Consider the following 21,498-nt stretch of genomic DNA (forward strand, 5'->3'; position numbering starts at 1 on the left):
TTTCTGAGTGGATTACCGCAAGCTCAATCTAACCACAAAAAAGACGACCCGCTACCACATGTAGATGATTCACTCGGTCGACTATGACATACACGTTATTTCTCGTCGATGGATTTAAAGAACAGGTATTGGCAAATAGGAGTCGACGAAAGAGACCATGAAAAAACGGCATTCATGACACCAAACGGCCTTTATGAATTTAAGGTGTTGTTTTTCGGCTTATGATTAGCACCAGCAACATTTCAGAGGCTGATGGACACCGTACTACCAGCTCTCAAGTGGCAGACCTGCTTAGTCTATTTGGATGACGTCATCGTATTTGCTGCTACATTTGACGACCACATTAAGTGACTACACGTAGTATTTCAACCTGTACGTTCTGCTGAACTAACACTTAAACTGGAAAAATGTCATTTTGGCTATTGTTCCTGGGGCATCTTGTTAGTAGAGCTATTGTTCCTGGGGCATCTTGTTAGTAGTGAAGGTGTGCGGCCCGACTATGAAAAAAACGGCTGTTGTTGCAAACTTTTCAGTTCCATATGACAAAAAGGCAGTCCGACAATTTTTAAGGTTGTGCACTTACTATCAACGCTTCATTGAGAACTTCACGCATTGCCTCGCCATTCACACACCTCAACAGGGTGTGTGAATGGCGAGGCGATGCGTGGAATGACGAACAGCACCTGGTAGGCTCACCAATTATTGTCACAAATTTATCTCGGGAGCGCTTGCGAAGGGTTGTATTGAGAGAGAGAAGTGAGTCGTAACACGGTAAACCCATTTTAATATTACACAAAATGGCAAAACATGAACAAACCCTCAAAAATCACCTAAACGAGAAACATGCACACAGCAACTGGCTATCCTGCGAAACTGGAACTAACTTCAATTCGAGTCTAGTTCAATTTTTAGCTCTAATCTCTCTCTAGCCAAAATGGTGTCTCAGTACAGTTATGGTGGCTAGAGGGGGGTAGTGTGACAGGTGCTGCTTTCTCGCTGTGGGAGAGGAGCTCACGAAATGCAGTGAAAATTCTGGCCGCTGCGAGGGGCGCTAATGTAGTAAAAGGTGCTCATCATGCATGCTTGAACTCATTCGTTCTTGCTGTGCTGTGCCATTGCCTCGTTCGAATGATTCGCCTACGCCATCGTTTGTCTGACCACATGTTTTGGCATGGCAAAGTGACCATGCCGGTCGGGTACATGTGAATCGCCCGACTTAGCCAGGACAAACAAGAAAATGCTTTCGGGATTCTTCGACAATATTGTGGTAGTAATGACCATGCGAATCCCGCACAGTTCCTGGTGACTGTAAATTGCTTATATTTTTATAATCTTGCGAGACTACCCAAGAGTGGGAACTCCCAAGCAGAGCTTGTAAAAGCTTTCCTTAACACTTCATCACCAACTTCAGGTGATTCTATTTTAGGCACACGAGACATCATAGAAGACATGTTTGAAGTTGGAGATGTTGACGGCGTTAGGTCTACACTGCAGTCTTCAAAAAGTGTCATATGATCATGGTAGCTATGCCATTTAGAAAAGTGACAGCTGTCTTTATTATTTTGCTGCTGACTATGTTGCTAAGAAGTTCAACAAATAAATCTCTTTTAATTAGTGCATTTATGCTCTTTCCACCAAGAAATTCGAACTCATTGTCTCACCAAACAGTGAGTTAAGTATGCATTTAACAGGGGAGACTTACTGCATCCTTGTGAAAATCTTGTCAGACTGGTGAAAACTTTGGAGGATGCATTTACATTGCCCCGCCGCGGTGGTCTAGTGGCTAAGGTACTCGGCTGCTGACCCGCAGGGCGCGGGTTCGAATCCCGGCTGCGGCGGCTGCATTTCCGATGGAGGCGGAAATGTTGTAGGCCCATGTGCTCAGATTTGGGTGCACGTTAAAGAACCCCAGGTGGTCGAAATTTCCGGAGCCCTCCACTAACGGCCTCTCTCATAATCATATGGTGGTTTTGGGACGTTAAACCCCACATATCAATCAATCAATCATGCATTTACATTTTTTGCTGCTGAAACATTGCACTCCTTCAGCATACGTAACTTCGTGAAGTTCTTCACAGATGAAGCTGAATAGAGTTGGCTGCGAAATTCATAGCAAAGAACTGACCGCAAAAGTAGTCCAGCTTTTTCTGCTCGGGCATAGGCCCTTCTGAGCATTATCTTTAAACAAAGATACGAGAGTCCAAAGAAAGAGCCAGAAACTCTTGAAGTTGAGAAGGTGCAGGTAATTTGGCTTCTTAAAGTAATATATAGGAAGTATGTGATCACAAATGTGTCATAAATGAACACGGGGTACCATATTTCTCTTGCATGTATTTATTTTGCATCTGAGCCCATAATTTAAAAAATATCAATTGTCCTAGCACAGAGAAAACAATCGCCTAACTAATAAAAAAAGTTTCCAGTGTATAAAATACCCTCCAGATACGTCCCCATCTCCTGTTTAAGTTTCTCAAGAAAAAGGTGTTAGAAAATGCAAATTATTTGAATATTTTATGCTGAAGGGAATCAAACCCCTTAGAAGTACGAAAAAATGAAGGTGGACAGTGGGGGGAGGGGCGGAGACAGAAAAAAAAAAGCAGAACACTTCAGCGATGTGTAATCGCTATGAATGACTGTAAAAAGTTCACATTTCACCTAGAGAGACAACACTTTATCGTCAGTTTAGCTACGCGTGTGAGCCAGTAGTTTCACTCAGCGGAAATTTTAAACATAGTAAAAGCAGTGCAAAAAGAACGCTACGCAATTTTAATGACTCAGGACAGGCGCTGAACAGGTCCATGCAACACGTCAGCTAGTTCCATCAGAATTGAAAGCATTTTGCGCTATTTCTTGTTTTCAATCGCTTAAGGCCACTTGGAACTTGCAGAACATTCTTCTTAGTGATTCAAACACGTAGCACCTTAAAAAGCTGGGGCGCAGTATGTAGCGGTTGTCTAAAATGAGAAAAACTAATGCCTAGTGGCTATGTGCAAAGCAGTCAAAGGCCACCCCAAGCACCTATTGCGAAGGTGGCGCCATTTGGTGTGGCCGCCATCTTTCATTGTGAAATCGTGCAGCCCTCCGCTCTTGCCCGTCACACTTCCCCCTCTAGCCACCATAGTACAGTGTTCTAGAAGGTTTTGTAGTGGCAAGAGCGAGGCGCTTTCGTGAGGCTAAAAAACCTGACGCTGCCGGTGATGCTGCAGTAGGTACCACGAGGTGCTGATCCAGGGAAACTGGTACTGCGCGGTATAACGGCGCTGACTTTTCTTTTTTTCTACTGATGTGCCATTCGTGAAAATCATATAGCTGGCCGGTGATCATTTCTGCACTGCTGAAGGCTCTTTATCTTGTTATTTTCAGCAAAGTGAACCGCATGAGTAATTTACGAGACTGCTGTGGTTCACTTTAAACTTGAAGACAAAACTTTCACATTCATTTTTTTTTTCATAACTTGTGCAGCGAGAATCTTGTAGAAATTGTGCACATTATTTTAATTAAAAATATAGTACTATTGAAAGGACATGCTGTTGCGAATGGCCGAAAGTGTGTGATGATATGACAAATGAAGTAATGCTAGACGATAGTGGGTGTGTGTCTGTGTGTGCATGCATTCGAATGCCGCTACTGCATTGAACTCTTAAAGGTTAAGCTCAAAGGTACCCCACTTTTTTATTTTAACAACGCTTCATTAAATTCATTGAGCTTGCCAAAATAAATATTAGGGGTTTTTCCTCCTACGGATGTGAACAAACTAAAGGAAATGACAAACAAAGATAGCTTTTCGGGAAAGACAAGTAATTATCACTAGTACAATTCATCAAAAGGCAGTTTACTTCCCACCGATTGCTTCTTATAGCCATGACCATTTAAAAGATAATGTAGAACACATATATTTCTATGCAAATTTTACATAATCACTGAATTCTCACACAATAAGACAACAGAAAGGAATATTTAAATTCAGAAATTATATAAAGAATAGGAAGACACAAATACTAAAGCAGTCGGCTAGCGCTTGCACACCACCTGATATAAGAGAATTTGCTTTGTCATTTTTGATGGGCCTTGTCAGGCCAGAATTTTGGTCTTCGACCAAGCTTGCTTCGTGCCCATCGTGGAAAGATAGTCGTACTTTTTTCGCTGCTTCGGATGAAAGAACACTGCAACGCTGTCTCTCTGGTCTTGGCTTGACAAGAACTTTAGAAATGTATGCAGGTAGGTCCAGTAACAGCGTTAGCACTGCATTTGCAACGAGAGCAGGCCTTCTCCGGGAGATTAGCAGTTAGCTCCTATAATTAGTACGTAGTTAAGAATAACAAGATGTTCAGCGAAATGTTTTTCGCACACCACAGATGTCTCAGCCAGAGGTTTGTCCTTCCCTGTGAAGTTCCGCCCCCAAAACTCCCGGCCGTCTTCCTAGTGACACTAAAAACAACAGAATGCTCCATTCGTTTTCTAGGCGATGACCGGGTTAGGCTGTCTGGCTACGCAGAGTAAAGCAATGCGTGTCCATCTTTCTCTTGTTATCCATCAGAATACAGGAAGCTTCATCGCCTCCAAGTACTAAATATATCACATGCACGCCATAACCTTTGAGACGGTGGGCGCGCTATGTGTTTTGCTCCGGCCGTCCCAATCGCCGTGCTCCCCAGCGAAACCAACGAGTATCGCCTTGCGCGCCCGGCTACCATGAGAGTTCCGGCGGCGGCTGAGACCATGGCATAGAGCAGAGCGCACGGGATTCCAGCGTGTGCATGGGTTTTTTTCCCGTCTACGAGCAAAAACTGCCAGGATCTTTTGGCTGAACTGAAGGAAAGTATTTTTTTTTCTGTAACTGCATTTATTTTGGTCCAATTTGCGAAGAAATGCATGGATACTGCTGCATTTTCCGATAGGCAATTGTAAGAAGGTATCAATTCGTCTGTGGCAGTACATTTAAACGCCTTTATAAGAGGCATGCTCTTGGCAGTGATTCTTGCCTTTTATATGAGATGTCTCTTATAAGCAGGGGACCTTGTATGCATGTTTCTATCCCCCGTATTTTACTGTAGACATACTGGTGTCTCTTATACCCATTTGTCTGTTATGTCAGTGTCCCTTAGAGAATGGTTCGGCTGTATTACTTTTTTTTTTTTCATTACGGTCCGTTTTGTCTCGGTTCTAAGTACCTCAATTTGAAAAATACTGAGGCATTCTAGTATTCCTCTTTTCCTCTGGAGACATGTATAGGGTAAAACTAATTATCATCGTTGAATCATATTGCTCTCATATCCTGACTCATAATTTTACTATTATATCATGTACGAATATTTATGAGGTGGCCAACCGAAGCGCAGTTACGCTCTAGTTAACTGGGTCCCTGGTCATGTCATTGAAATAAAGTATGTGTGAAATAATATTGCTGGAATATTGTATAAGGCTTCGATTTTGACCTACATTCACTTCCCAAGTCTTCCACAGTGAAAGTGTCTTGAGTTGTAGTAGTCTTTTTTTTCGTCATATGAATTTTGATCATGTTTTGGTTGCACAATGGCAAAGTCAGTGCCATGTTCACTTAATTACTGTACTCTCAGCTCCATTCAAATCAACCGGTCGCATATTTAGCATAATGGCATCTTTCTAAAGAAAACTAAGTATTCGCCCCTAGGGAGGCTACTAAATAAAGAAAAGTGTAAATTGTCACTGCTATGTAACAACCAAGTGTCTCATGCTTAGTACATCAATCTCTGAAGGCGTGTTGCATACTTGTTGAACAAACAAAAACATTTTGATGTTCCTTCTTACATTGCCTAATGTATCCACTGAACACCATAAAATTCGTAGTGCGAATAGGCGACCGTAAGTGACCAAAACGTGCCTGTAACCAGCTCGGGATCACAGCAGAGCCAGTGACGTTCAGTCTAGACTTACTCTATGTGCTGGCAACCACCGCTTCTGCGGCTCGACGGGAGGATTTTTGAAACGGCGTTACAATGAAAAGCAGCGCTAGTTCCATGAAAGGAAAGAAGAAGCAACCCTTTTAATCAAGTGTAACCTGTGATCATAGAACGCTGCACTCTTCTGACTTCGCTTGTTGATCAAGCTGTCATTTTATTTTTCTTCGCCAGGGTCTTCCATACTATAAAGCCTGCAAACTTCGAGGTACAGTAAGTTTCCAGCACATCCTGATCTTATGCATAGGCATCACAATGTAAGTGCTCTAATATGGGTGGCGCAATTCTACAGAAAGAGAAAATGTTCATTTGAGAATATATACGCTTAAGCACTGGCTTTGCCTCTCGTACACCTTAGCCCGACAGTTTTAAATAAATATGAAGCTATAAAAAAATGCAAAACTATTTTTTTCCTCGCCACATGCAAGCTTCGTCAACAGCGCGGCAGTCTTTTTGACCATACGAAGCAGCGCCGTGGTGCGAAGAGCGGGCCATGCCCACCTCTGGAAACTTGTTCTTTCCGTGCGATTAGGACGGCTGGAGAGAAACCAGCTTTGCGCACGCCATCTCGGAGGCCATGCACACACACAGACACACACAAATGGATCACTGCGAAACAAAATTCACGCATAGCGGTTACTCCCAGGTTGAGCTGCGTCGAGCACTTCCTCTTTTGTACATGTTGCAACTTGTTTTTTTCCTTGGGTCTAGCTACAGCAGCGCCACCCACAGCCGTCAGTTTTTTTTATCGCAGCTGCCCCCAAGGGCGCCAGCTTTGATCTTGTCACTGAAAAGCCTTTTAGAACATTTTAGTTTAGGTAACGAAACGTTCTTACAGTTCATCCCATTGTCGCGTCTATTCCATTCCATCGCCATGTCGATGGTTCGTCGAGTCTGTCGTCAGCGTCCTCCTCAAGCTCCTACGGTCATCGTCGGTAGTTTCCACCCACTGTGCATTTTGTCTTCGATGCTGGTGTCCCGGTCTTATCCGTCATCTTCGGCCCACTTAGTCAAACCTAATTCGTTAATAGCCTTATTAATGACTCCCTCTGGCCTTACCTCGGTGGTCTAGTAGCTAAGGTACTGGACTGCTGACGCGCAGGTCTTGGGATCGAATCCTTGCTGCGGTGGCTGCATTTCCAATGGAGGCGGAAATGTTTTAGGCCCATGTGCTCAGATTTGGGCGCACGTTAAAGAACCCCAGGTGGTCTAAATTTCCAGAGCCCTTTACTACGGCGTCTGTCATAATCATATGGTAGTTTTGGGACGCTAAACCCCACATATCAATTAATCATTAATGACTCTTTCTGATGACTGGTGTGGGCCACATTCATTCTGGCTCGAAGTGGAAGAGCTGTAGTCCTCCCAGGAACTTCTGTTTAAGGATGCAGCAAGTCCGGTCAGCCTCACTCGGGACCTCTGAGGTCGCCAGCCACTTCCTGGGCCTCTGACGCCGACATCCTTCAGAACATGGCTTCAGAACTGTAGCGACACTGACCTTTGCAGTTCAAAGCTCGACAGCACAGTGCCAGTTCATCCTCTGTGATTTTCCATCACAGCTGTGCTTGTGTTCCTCGAGCCTTTTTTTTTTGACCAATTTCAAACGTGAACGTGGCATGAAAGCGCATCATCGGGGTCTCGCGCATGGACGCCACATTTCAGTGCTTGGCACGTGCCTCCCGCCCTTTTACTTATAACACAGCAAGAAGCCTTCAACGAGCTGCGGCAGCGTCTCCAAAAGCCACCTGCCCTCGGACACTTTGACGATGACGCCCCGACAACGGGTCACACCGACGCCAGCAATGTCAGCTTAGGAGCTGTACTTATGCAGTGGTATGATGGTGCCTAAAGAGTCATCGCTTATGCGAGCAGAACCTTTGCCAATTGGAAGAGAATTAGTCTACGACAGAAGTGTCTTGCGGTAGTGTGGGGGGTTATAAAGTTTCACCCATATTTGTACGACCGTCCTTTTAATGTTTTCAGTGACCATCACTCCCATTGTTGGCTGACGAGTTAAAAGACCCTTCAGGACGGTTGGCACGCTAGACTATGCAAAGGAAAGGAAGAGAAAAGTGCCGCCCGTAACTGTCTATCCTTACGATAACACTTCAACAGGTCGGCACAGGGATGGGTAGTGGAAATAAAAGAGAAAGGTAAGGAAAAAAAAAAGGAAAAGAAAGAGAAAAAAAGTCGCATTCGATCCACATCACGTGCACACGTAAGAAAACACGCACGAAACACGCAACCGACCGAGAAGACCGCTGAGAAAGCCAGGGGCACAGGGATGCACACAGTTTAACATAGGCAGGAAGAAGAGTAGGGACGCCAAGCTCACATGGGAAGTCCGGTTATCCCCGCTGCTTGGAGCTGGTTAGAGGCGTAATCTGCAGCAGCAAGTTTTTGTTGCTCACAGTCCAATGGGAATAGCGGGGGCACAGAAAGTATTGATTGCACCAGCAAGTTAATTGTGGTGGCTGAGAAGGGGCTGGGAGGGGCCGGCGGCTCGGAAGCAGCGTGTGGGCACGCTGGAATTTCAAGCTTCAAGAATTCGACATCAGTATTGTCTACAGGTCGGGAAAGCGACATTCAGACGCTGATTGCCTTTCTCATGCGCAATACAAACCTGCGAATGCAGAAGATGACGACACAGTGTTTGTAGGAATTCTAAACACGGCTAGTGTTGCACAGCTACAACGAGGCAACCCGGAACTGTAATTCATCATTCGTTTTATGGAAGGTCGCACTTCAGCTGTGCTAAAACTGTTTGCGAGAGGACTATCATCATTTTGCTTGCGCAACGATGTCTTGTACAAGGTGAACTTTATGTTGAATGGAAGCGACTACTTACTTGTTTCAACTTTTCTGAGGAGTGAAGTATTACAGGCATGCCACGATAAACCAACATCCAGCCACTTGGGTTACACGCGAACGCTATGCAGAGTGAAGCAGAAATACTACTGGCCAAGACTGACCGTGGCCGTTCCAACAATGCGTCCGGACGTGCATTGCCTGCCGGCACAGGAAAGTCTCACTCATCAGACCAGCAGTCGTCCTCCATCCTATTGATGTACCCCGTACTCCATTCGCCCAAGTTGAAATAGATCACCTGGGTCCACTTCGAACCTGCTCGGTGGGTCGCAGATGGATTATAGTAGCCACGGACTACCTTACTCACTATGCCTTAACCAATGCTCTGGAGAGGGGCACGGCAAGTGAGGTAGCTCAATTTTTTATTGAGAATTTGGTGCTGCGGCGTGGCGCTCCGTCAGTGGTAATAACCGATAAGGGAACTGCGTTCACAGCCGAACTATTACAAACAGTTATAAGACTTAGTGGCACATCTCACCGGTGAACAACAGCGTATCATCCGCAAACCATCGGTCTGACAGAGCACTTCAACAAGACACCTGTGAATATGCTTTGCATGTACATCGATGTAGAGCATAAAAACTGGCATGATATCTTGCCATATGTCACATCAAGTTGCATATAACGTGGCACATCAAGAAACAACACGAATGACGCCATTGTGTCTTCTTCAGCCCCGCCACGGTGGTCTAGTGGCTAAGGTACTCGGCTGCTGACCCGCAGGTCGCGGGATCAAATCCCGGCTGTGGCGGCTGCATTTCCGATGGAGGCGGAAATGTTGTAGGCCCGTGTACTCAGATTTGGGTGCACGTTAAAGAACCCCAGGTGGTCAAAATTTACGGAGCCCTCCACTATGGCGTCTCTCATAATCATATGGTGGTTTTGGGGCGTTAAACCCCACAAATCAATCAATCATCAATTGTGTCTTCTTCATGGTCGTGAAATTACAACTATGCTAGACGTTACGCTGCCACTTGAGTTTGAAGGTGCTGAAACGGATGCTGATTACATCACTCAGCTTGCTGAAGAAGCCCCGCAACTTGCGCGCATACATATCCCTTGCCAGCAGGACTAAGATTTAAGATGTTACAACCTTCGTCACTGACCAGTCTCATATGAGCCTGGAGAGAAAGTATGGGTCTGGACTCCAATTTGGCATCGCAGCCTCTCTGAAAAGCTGTTAAGCTGACACTTCGGGCCATATAAATTTCTGTGATGTCTCAGTGATGTTAACTATTAGGTCGTTCCCGATAGTGCTCAAGGCGTCAGAAACATGCACTAGAAGTCATGCACATGGTTCGAATGAAACCGAACTTGTCCAAATGAACTCATGCGCTGCCAATGAGTACAAACCTTTATGTTTATGAAGCATTGGGACCATAATTTTTTTGAAGGAAGACTGATGTCATGGCTAAAATCCGGCAGGATGGCAGAGGACAACGAAGTGATGAGCGTGAGCAGCAACCACCGCTCAGATATGAGGAAAGTTAATCAGCTTACTGTGCGTTCGCTACGAACTATTCACAAAAATAATAGCTAATAGAATAGAAAAGGCAGGAAAACACGACTTCTTCAATGCTATTCATCGTGTGTTTACAGGAGGTTTTCAGGGCCCTAGATTGGGAAAAGTTAGGGATAGGAGTTAATGGAAAATATTTTAGTAACCTGCGATTCACTGGTGGAATTGCCTTGATGAGTAACTCAGGGAACGAATTACAGCTCATGATTTCTGAATTGGACAAGGAAAGCAGAAGAGTAGGTCTAAGAATGAATATCGTGATGAAACGGTGAAGGCAACCTTTATTAGGCCCAGGCGACACGATGAAGCGACCACAACCGAGGCACAGAACCCAGGCAAGCCAAGTTCCCTCACCAGATGAAGACGACGACAGCTCATGATGATGAACATGTGTGAAGAAAGTAGATGGGCCTAATGAATGCCCACACTAACTCCCCCTCCCCCATGTGAAAGTGGTCATCCTTACCGCAGTTCTTGGCCGCAGTTCAAAGCGAAGAGGAACGCCATGTGAAAGGCTTCATGCGGGATACACGGACTATTTCTGCTGCCTGGCAGTGGCGGTTTGTTGGAAGAAGAACGGGTGCCATGTGATAATTGACAGGAGGCATTTGTTGCAAGACAGTGTAGCGGCCAATGAAGCATAATATAAACTTGTCGCACAGGCCAGGAGTGCAAATCGGTGCAAGAAAAAGGACTTCATCACCAGGGCTGAAGGACACGGCAGATGAGAGGCATAATATTCAAGCTTGCAATCCTGTTGCTTGGCTTCATGGTTGACGCGGGCCAGTTGGCGGCAATAAAGTAGACGAGACAGGCATTCTTCAGTTGAGGATGAACATAGTTTAACAGCTGCAGAGAAGAAAGAAACATCGAAGAAAGAAGAGGGGAAGCGACCATGGACGAGGTAGAATGGCGAGTAACCGGTTGTGCGCTGTACATAGATGTTATAGGCAGAAGTGACAAATGACGAAATGACGTCCCAGTTTCTGTAGTCCGGTTCGATATACATGACTATCATATCTGACAGTGCTTGATGAAAGTGCTCAGTAAGCCCGTTCGTCTGAGGATGGTTACTGAAGCTTGTTCTGTGTTTAGTGCCGGATGCCTTGAGCACTTATTCGACGAGTTCTGTAAGAAATACTCTTCCACTGTCGCTCGGTGATGAAGGATAATTGCTCAAATGATAAAGTCAGGCACTTCAGAAGCGGATGCAGAAGACGCGGGAGCTGTTTCGGCGTAGCAGGTCAGGTGGTCGACAGCTGTATCTATCTATCGATTGCCCGTGTCAGTCACAGGAAGCAGATCATACAGGTCAAGGCCAACTACCTCAAATGCTTGCAGGGGACACGGAAGCAGTTGTAATTGTCCACTTCGAGTTGTAGCGAGCTTTCGATGCTGACAAAGGGCGCATGAGGCAACATACTTCACGACTCTGGTGGACAAGCCCGGCCAGTAGAAGTGACATGTTATGCGGTCATACGTTTTCAGAAAGCCCATGTGTCCAGCCGACATGTCAGTCATTGTGATATGTCTTGATGACTTGAGCCCGAAGAGAGCGAGGTAGAACGGGCACTCAGCGTTGACCATCAGGGTGGTAGATATGACGGTACAGAACGCGGTTGTCGAGCTTGAATCGCGTCAGCTGTCAGCGAAGACAGGCTTTAGGGGGTCGACAAGTTCCGTCCAGACGGTCCATGATACGACGAGTAAGGGTTAGCACGTTGGTGAGATAACAACAAACCACACTCGTTCGGAGAAGTTGGGTCCAGAGAAGGACGAAACATGTGAGGAATAAATGTCCGAAAGCTCCTCAGATGCAGCAGTGATGCGTTTGTTAAGTGGCTCTGAAGGGAGCGGGCAACGCAAAAGCGCGTCGGCATCTGTTTTTTCCGTGACTTGCATGCAATACTGAAGTCATATTCTTGTAAGCGAAGAATACAGCGACCAAGGGGGCCGGACAAGTTCTTGAGTGCCCAAAACCAGCACAAGGCGTGATAGTCCGTAACCATAGTAAAGCCGTGGCCATGGAGATAAGGTCGAAACTTTTGTATCGACCATACGACCGCTAGGCACTCCTGTTCAATGATGGTATAATTCTTTTTGGCAGGTGTCAGTGCACGGCTTGCGTATGCGATGACCCTCTCCTGTGAAGATTAGTCTCGCTGTAGCAGAATACCACCAAAGCCATGACCTCTAGTGTCCGTATGCAGGAGCGTAGGCGTGGTTTCATCAAAATGACAGAGGACTGGTTCGGATGTGAGTGCACACTTCAGGCCCGTAACTAGGAGGGGTTGAGGGGGTTCTGACCCCCCCCCCCCCCCCCCGAAATTTTTTTGATGCTTTAACTTTTCGGGTGATACTAAAATATTTACACGCCTTCACAGCGACCACCAGCTGCCAAAGTTACACTGCAACTTTCCTGGCATTGCTTCCCTCTTCTTCCTTTCTTCAAACCTACCCTTTTACCAGAACCCCTCAGCGCTCCCTCCCCCGCACGCGCACGTGCCCTATTTGTACAGCTTTGCACTTCGCCCTCGCGTTCCTTCGAGTCTTTTTTTTTTTTTTTTCGTCTTTCACACCGTAGCAGCTCCTTTATTTATTTCAGATGCTTTCCTTGTGCATTGCCGCTGGAGAAGTTATCCGTCTGTGCGGACCGCACGTGTCGGCTTTGGGTTCCTACGAAAAGTGCGTCTACTTCTGTGAAGGTAAACAGTTCGACAGCAACGGCAACACCAACACGACGTGCGCAAATTTGCCAGGGAACGAAACCCCTAAGCGGAAAAACTCAGCGGCGCATTCCGAGGACGCAGGCTGCAGGGCAAACTTTTCTCAAACTGTAGTCCTCGCCACCGAAACGAATCATCGAAGATGACATCTACTGAAAGACTGGCATATCCGAGCAACTTCGAATAACCTTAACCACACGCAAGGAAATCTACCTCTTCTGCACACAGAAGGTATATGCGCCTCCCTACAAAGCGCACAAAGCGAGGATACAGCCGGCACACAATCCGGCACCAGCGGTCAACTTTCACAGGAGAAAAAAAACGCCGCCAAGCTGGGCTGCGCGCGGGAGTACAGAGGCTGACGTCACAGCCTACAAAGTGCATTTTTGGGGGGTCACGGCTATTTAATTAGCGCAGCCCAGAGAGAATTATGCAGGCGCCCAGGGAGCTGTCTGTAAAAAGGTGACTTTTTCACAGGAACGGAGCAACACCTTCTTTCTGGACTGTACCACGGGAGTGCAAATGTCTCGGCAGTGCATTCTTGGGGGTTCACGTATATTAAGGGGAGTATGCAGTGCCCATGGAGTCTTCTGTGAAAAGGTCTTTAAGTAGCGTTAATCCAGTTTGCTGCAGCTGGAGTACAATAATGGGCCTGCATGCACACCAGCTGTAGCGGCGTTCAGAAAACACATGCGCCACGTGGGAGCCGGCGCGTTCATCACACTTCTACATTCTAGCCACTGTAAAGTGGATAAGAGAGGAAGAAAACATCGCCCGCCGTTCACGTTAGGCAGTCGAAGCAGTCGCAAACGTCTTTTTGGAGCCACTGGCCACTTCTGTGTGTGTGCACAGGATTACGGCAGCAAAATGAAAAGACACTCTGCAACGACGAAGCAAAGGAGTCTTGCGTCTTACTTCAAGAAAGTTCGAACCGATGAAGCGAACGGAGAACTACCTCCTTCGAAGGATAAAACTTCGCCCTCCTCAGCACTGGTGGAAAGCCAAGCGCGTCCGAACTTCTGTAGCGACTCAGGAGAATGCACCGGTTTATATGAATCACCTGAGAACGAACACAAGCAGGACACCCATGCGCCGCCGGGAAGTGATGGTGGCCGCAGTGCAACTCCAAGTGATCTTTGTTCTGCCTCAACGCTGAGCAAAGTGAGGCCTTAACCACTGGGCAATGCCCAAGGAAGGTGAGTGGCATGGCACCTACACATTCTGGTTCGCCTCCCCTCTGTGCGACAAGTGCGAATATTTTCGACTTGGGACTGTTTGTCTCGAAAAGCAATAATGTAAATGATCCGGAGACAATGGAGAAGCTGCTGCTCAATCCGTGGACCCCTCCGGCTAACTATGATTATCCAGCCACAGGGAAAAGGAATCTGAAGTTCCAACCTCACTGGGTAGATCGTTACCCATGGCTTGTTTATTCGGAGAAGCTTCAAAGAGCATTATGTAAATATTGCGTAGTCTTCGCAAGCGAGTGTGCAGGAAAAGGGGAGCACCAGCGCTTGGGCTGTTTTGTAACTAAGGAGTTCACCAATTACAAGAAAGCCATGAACGCCTTTAAGAGCCACGCATCCAGCAGTTATCACGCCATGTCAACAACGCTATCGGAGAACTTTTTAGCGGTCCGGTCCCGCTCATAGCATGACATCTTAACACAACTTGACCACGGCCTTAAAAAGCAGGCGGAAGAAAACCGCAAGAACTTGCTGCCAATAATAGAAACAATCCTTTTCTGTGGCAGGCAAGAAGTACCGCTTCGCGGCACAGACGACTCTGGTCCGATAAATATGTCTGAAGTGCTGCCATTCAAAAATGATGAAAATTTCCGCGCACTGCTTAGGATGAGAGCAAAATGTGGAGATGCCGCCTTGAGAGCTCACATGGAAACATCTCCGGCGAATGCGCTGTACACGAGCCCAAAAATTCAAAATGAGTTGATCACCCTCTGTGGTAAAATCATACAAAGAAAGATAGTGGAAAACACCAACTCAGGTTCGTGTTTTTCAGTTCTAGCTGACGAGGCCACTGATATATCTCGCACCACCCACATTTCCCTATGTGTAAGGTACGTTGGACACGACACGTCGGGAGTACCCATTCTTAAAGAAGATTTTATAGATTTCGTTCCTGTGTACGATCTCATTGGCAAGGCGCTGGCAAGCACAATCCTGAACAGCTTTAGAGGTCATGGCTTTGACCTGAACCTACTTTGCGGGCAAGGATACGACGGCGCGGCATCGATGAGCAGCCACCTTAACGGTGTTCAAGCCTTCATTAGTCAAACAGCGCCCAAAGCGTTGTACGTGCATTATAGCGCCCACTCGTTGAACCTTGCTTTGCCTCACACATGCAAACTCCCCAGCATCCGCAACTGTTTGGGAACTGTATCCTCAACCTGTACGTTTGTGAGAGCTTCGCCACAGAGGACGAACCAACTGCGAGACAAAGTAGAAGATTTAACACAAGAAAAAAGAAAATCAGTTCTCTCCTTTTGCCAAACAAGGTAGGTAGAGAGTCACGATGCACTTCAGCGTTTCCTTGAACTGTACGGGCCTATTGTACAATTCCTCGAATATTTGGAAGAAGAGGCCGCGTCATCTGATACTTCATCAAAAGCTTTTCAACTGCTCAATGCCATTACGAAGCCCGAGTTTGTCGTTTCGCTTTAGATCTGTAGCGACCTCTTCTCTTTGACACTGCCACTTTGCAAGTTTTTTAAAAAAATTGACTGTGACTTGGCTCAAGCGTGCGATCACGTAAAGAATGTTATAGACATTCTTTCCACAAAAAGGGCTAGTGCGGAAACGGAATTTAATAAGATTTTTCTGAAGTCGCTCTCTTTGCTGAAGATCACAAATGTTGAGATGGCCCTACCACGCATCACTGGAAGGCAGATGCAAAGAAGCAACGTACCTTCTGCTACTCCCGAAGAGTACTACCGGAGGAATGTGTATTTGCCTTTGCTGGCTGACTTCGAAAATCAATTAAGAGACCGGTTCGATGCCCATAAGAAGGTCGTGGTTGGCCTTAACATGCTGCTGCCGAAATTCTGCGCATCGGCTAGCCTTTCTGATATTGATGATGCAGTGCAGTTTTACCTTGGCGACATTCCTTCGGCTAATGTCATCGAAGCAGAGTTCACACTGTGGGTGAACAAATGCTGCCAGATCGAAGAAAAGAATCGCCCAGCTTGTGCTTTACAGGCCTTAGAGATGTGCAACCGCGACTTTTTTCCGAACATCCACAGCCTACTTTCTATCCTGGCGACTTTACCCGTGTCGACGTCGACCCCGGAACGGACTTTTTCCACACTGAGAAGGCTGAAGAGCTACCTTCGAAATCATGTGAACAACGACAGATTGACCGGACTAGCACTGCTCAGCATCCATCGAGAACTTCAAGTGACCCCAGAACAAGTCCTCACAGAATTTTGCAAGTTGCCGAGAAGGAAAAACTTTCTCGTTTAAACTTCCCTCTATGTTTCAAGAGTCGATTAAAAGCTATACCCAGCTAGCCCAAGCTTCAACCCTTCTATCCTTTCGCAATTACGAGGAAACTATCCAGCAAGCAGAATGTGCGAACGGTAACAAGAAGATCGGAATGTCGGGCGACTTGTTTGTTTGCTTGCATACACGCTGTCACGGACTGCCATTTTTGCGACCCGGCGTAACGGCAAATTAACGGGCGCCGCACTCCCCCGCTGACCGGCGGAACCGTTCGCTCATGAAAAGACTGGCCTTTAGTGCCGGGAAGTACTGAATGGGGTGTTCTTCAAACGTTAGTCGCCGATGTTTGATCCTTTGTACCTACGGCGGCGTCGGCAGGGCCGTCAAAGGCCGCGATGCACCCCGAACTAGCTGTAGACTGCAAGACTCACCGGCTGAAACCAAGGAAACTGACCATTCCTACGGGCAAAACTGCTTGTGGACAAGCCGTATGAAAGAACCCCAACAGGTTGTCACTCTCGCTCAGTTGAGGACCCTCTCCTAATTAAAAAGGGACGTGGTCAATATATTTTTAGGGTGGACTTTCTAACAATGAAACGTGCATGATTGGACCCATGTAGAGGTCTCTTTTCCCCCAGGACGAGAATCGGGGGACACGGAGGTCGATTTAGGAGCAGGATTTCGCCTTGCTAAGCAGTCTAGTTGCTGACCAACATGGTGTAGAAGGAGATCAAGAAGTATCCCTTAAGTGGTTGTGGCTCCTTGTCAGCCGGCCACCTAAACTTAGCCATTCGTCTAGTTGTGACGCGAAATTAATGTCTGTAACGTAGGCATCGGTACTTGAATCTCGAGTAAGCTCAACCTGCCCGAGATCGGCTTCAAGCACTAGTCTCCCGGAAACACCAGCGCTGCAACACCGCCGACATCACAGTTGTGCCAGAACTCTCTCTGATTTCTCGCATCCGATCGTCGTGGACTCAACGCTGCCGGTCATCACAGGTATCCCTTCACCTGTTTATACCTTTGGACTTTCTCATCTGTAGTTTTATTGTTGGTTAGTTTTATGTAGTTTGTAATACTTCTCTCTTGTAAGTTGATTTATTGATTTTATATGTATTTTGTTAGTTGGTAGTAAGTGTTGTACTAGATTCCTCTGCAATATTCCTAGATTCCTCTGCAGTGCTGCAATATCACTACAGTTTTGTTTTTCCCCACATACATCTCTGATCTCTTCACTGTCTCTGCTTACGTACAAAACGACCTAACCTGCTGCCGTTCCCGTCGCCGACTTCGCACTGGCGACGCTAGAGTGGCAGCTTGTAACACATACATACCGTTTTTGTACCGCGGTTACATTGTGTTACTTCATCAGGAGCCGTTGGTCACGGTGTCCCCGGCTTTGGTGGTGCTATTGTCCAAACTTATTTCTTGCTTTAACCAGAATTTGAGGTTGACATACCAATTTCTTTATTTGGGTACAAATCATTGAAAAGTGCCATCGAATTATTACAAGTAAGCGATGTATTTGTTTTATTCACGAAAATAAGCCAGTATAAATCTTAAAAAATGGCAGCCGTTCTACACACAACCCCCCCCCCCCCCCCCCCCCCGAAAAAAATTCCTGCGTACGGCCCTGGCACACTTCAGTTGGGCAAACGCCGATTCACATTCAGGAGACCACACAAAGGTGACAGCTGATTCGAGCAACTTGTGCAATGGCAAAGCTATTGAGGCGAAGTCCCAAATGATTCAGCGAAAATAAGAAGCCAGGCTGAGAAAACTGCACAAATCTCTGGCTTTTTCAAAACGCAGGAAGTGTTGGACAGCGGAAATCTTGTCTGGATTGGGACGAATACCGTCCTTGCTTACGGTGTGGCCTAACACTTTGTCTTGCTCGCAAAATGGCACTTCTTGATGTTCAGCTGACGGCCTGCTTTTGCAAGGCACATGAGAACTTCAGCCAGTCATTGCAAGTGCTGAGGGAAGGTTGACAAGAAATTAACGATATCGCCTAAATAGCACAAGCAAGTTTTCCATTTCAAGCCTTGTAAAACTGTGTCGATCATCCGCTCGAATGTTGCTGGAGCATTGCAAAGGCCGAATGGCATGGTGTTGAATTTAAACAGCCCACCTGGTGTTGAAAACGCTGTCTTTTCTTTGTCGTCCTCGAGCATGGGTATTTGCCAATAACCCGAACACAGGTCTAGGCTTGAGAAGTACTCGGCACCCTGCAACGGATCTAGAGCATCAACTATGCGCGGCATGGCATAAAGATCCTTGCAGGTACTCTTATTAAGTGCCCTGTAGTCTACGCAAAATCGCACGGAGCAATCTTTTTTCTTTACTAAAACAATAAGAGATGATCAAAGGCTCGTGGAGGGACGTATGATGTTCCGTTGTATCATATCGGCAACATTTTCTTCTATGACCTCGTGCTCGGATGATGAGATGTGATACGGTCGATGGCGTGCGATAGAAGTGCCATCAGTCTCGATACGATGCTTGATAATGGAGAAGAGAAAAGGGCATCAAACAATCTCTTATGCTTTTGTAGCGAAGCTAGCAACTCATTTTTTTGCGAAGAGATCAGCTCCGGACTAATAGTTGTAGCAAGAGCAGAAACGCATTTTGAGCGTCCAATAGAAGGAAGGTCAGAACACGCTGGCATAAGTGGGACAACAGAGACAGGCTGGGATTCAGTAACGGAAGCCATTGTGGTGACTTTAGGTATGAGAATTTTCTGAGACGTCTGGTTTGTAGCATAGAGAAGTCCAAAGCCATTGTGTAACCGCACTAGACCTGAAGCAAGGGCTATACCTCTTGTGAGACAGCGTGCAGATGTTTGGACAAACACGTCACTTGAGTCGATCGCGTTAGAAGCAATGGTAACTATTCGCTGATGACTAGGTGATAGCTTGGTATTTTCCACAGCGAGCAAGCGAACGGGCTTGTCATTCGCATAAATGGCATAAATGGCAGTTTCCATTATATGAACAACATTTTCTCGACAGCAGAAGGAAGCGTTTGCTGTAGATGGAAAATCCCAGCCTATAATAAGCTGGTTTGCACACGAACTCAGCACGGCGAATTGTACAAAGTGTAGAAGATCAGCAATGAAAACACAAGCGGTGCACATAGCGGCAGATCTAATGGTGTCCCTTTGAGCAGCAAGCAGTGTAGGTCCATCATAAGGGGTGGTGACTTTTCGCAGACGTGAGCACTAGGAACGATCAATCACAGACAAACAAGCACCAGTGTCTATTAAAGCACCCACGTACACACCTTCTATTAAAACAAATATCCTATTATATGCACGAACTGAAGGAATCTTGTCTTTTTGTTCAATGCAGCTTTTCTTCAAAAAGCTGCAGAGGTTCATCTTCCAGGCGTTGCTTGATGAATTGCGAGACAGGTTGCAATAGAGACGTAGAGCGGTGGAGGGGTGATTGTGAGTGGCGTCTAATAGAGCACTAAGGAGGGGTTGTCTTGGACGTTGCAGTTGGCGATGAGGAGCGTCGTAGCGGCGGATCATAAGGACGGCGTTGGAAAGTGGCCCCACTTGTCCCATCATTCTGTTTGTAGGGATCGAATCCATGACGCTCGTCCTGCTGACGCTTCCGACAGAAGCATGCATTGTGGCCCCAATAGCCGCAGTAATAACGGATCGGACGAGATGGCCGCCATGGTTAGTGAAAGGGCTGGCTAGGCCCTCTCGGAGTCATCGAAGCCAGGGTTACAGGCGTCGAGTGTGCAGGCATCGGTTGTACGACAGGTGGTGAACCAGCGAAGACTTGTGCGTACGTCAGCTGAGGTCGAGGTACCAGAGAGTCTACATACGCCGGCACGGTCATGGAATCCAACTTCGCTTTGATAACGTTGCGAAAAAGAGTGTTGGAGGGGGGAGGTGGACTCAGGGTCACTGAGAGGCCGAAAGATTGCAGCTCTTCCCGTATAATCGCCTGGGTCATATCACGCAATGAGGGATCAGTTTTGGTGGTGTTTTCAGGGCTGTCCGGTGGTAACTGTTGGGACTTAAGTTCCTCTAGGCGTTGGCACGTGGCAAAAACGTCAGTGTGTGGTTGGGTTTTGTATGAAAAAGGCATTGAACGCGACTGTGTCGATCCTTTTCAATCTTTTCAATGGATGGCGAACCCTCTCTGATTAGGACATGGGCGTGCTGAAACGGTCACAAAGAGCAAGCACATCCTCTATGTGCAAGGTGTAAGACTCACCGCGTTGTTGCTTGCGAGCGTCCAGTGTCTTCTTCGCGAGTGCTGAACGAACAACCGGGGTGCGGAAGATTTGGCGAAGCTGTTGCTTGAAAGGTGTTCCGTCCGTCATGTCCGTTTCATGATGGAAAAACCACATTTTTGCTACGCCTGTCAGATAGAAAGAAAGACAGCAGAACTTGGCAGGATCATCCCAGTTGTTAGCAGAACTCGCTCGATTGAACTGGCCCAACCAATCCTCCACATCTTCATCTCGAAGTCCGGCGAACGTGGGCGTATCCCGCTGGTGCGCAGTGACAATCCACGATGAATAGGCCATGGTAGCTGGGGCCGTGGAGGTATATACAGGAGCGCTGGTTGGCTCGTCCTGAGGTATGTTACCGGACACCAGGCACAGGCGACCACCTCAGCGGAGCTCCAGGAGGTAGAGCGGGCTGGTAGAGGTCGGAAGATTGCTAAGCACACTCCACTACTTGTGATGCAACGGTGAGGGCAACCAGAAGACATTATGAAGCGACCACTACCGAGGCACAGAACCCAGGCAGGCCAAGTTCCCACACCAGATGAAGACGACGACCACTCATGATGATGAACATGCATGAAGAAAGTAGATGTGCTTAATGAATGCCCACAATATGCATAAAACTAATGTAATGTGCAACAGTTGCTACAAGAAAGAGTGCTTTATGATAGGTGGAGATATGCTGGAAATTTCAAAGGAATATGTCTACTTACGAAAGGTAGTAACCGTAGAGGTGAACC

General features: G+C 46.8%; 1 protein-coding gene across 5 annotated transcripts in view; it reads left to right on the forward strand.

Moving 5' to 3' along the window:
* LOC119185105 (EEF1A lysine methyltransferase 2) overlaps positions 1 to 21,498 on the forward strand; it is a 96,715-nt gene that overhangs the window by 48,683 nt on the left and 26,534 nt on the right. The window lies entirely within an intron of this gene.

This window comes from Rhipicephalus microplus, chromosome 9, assembly GCF_043290135.1.
Source record: "Rhipicephalus microplus isolate Deutch F79 chromosome 9, USDA_Rmic, whole genome shotgun sequence".
Classification (NCBI taxonomy): domain Eukaryota; kingdom Metazoa; phylum Arthropoda; class Arachnida; order Ixodida; family Ixodidae; genus Rhipicephalus; species Rhipicephalus microplus.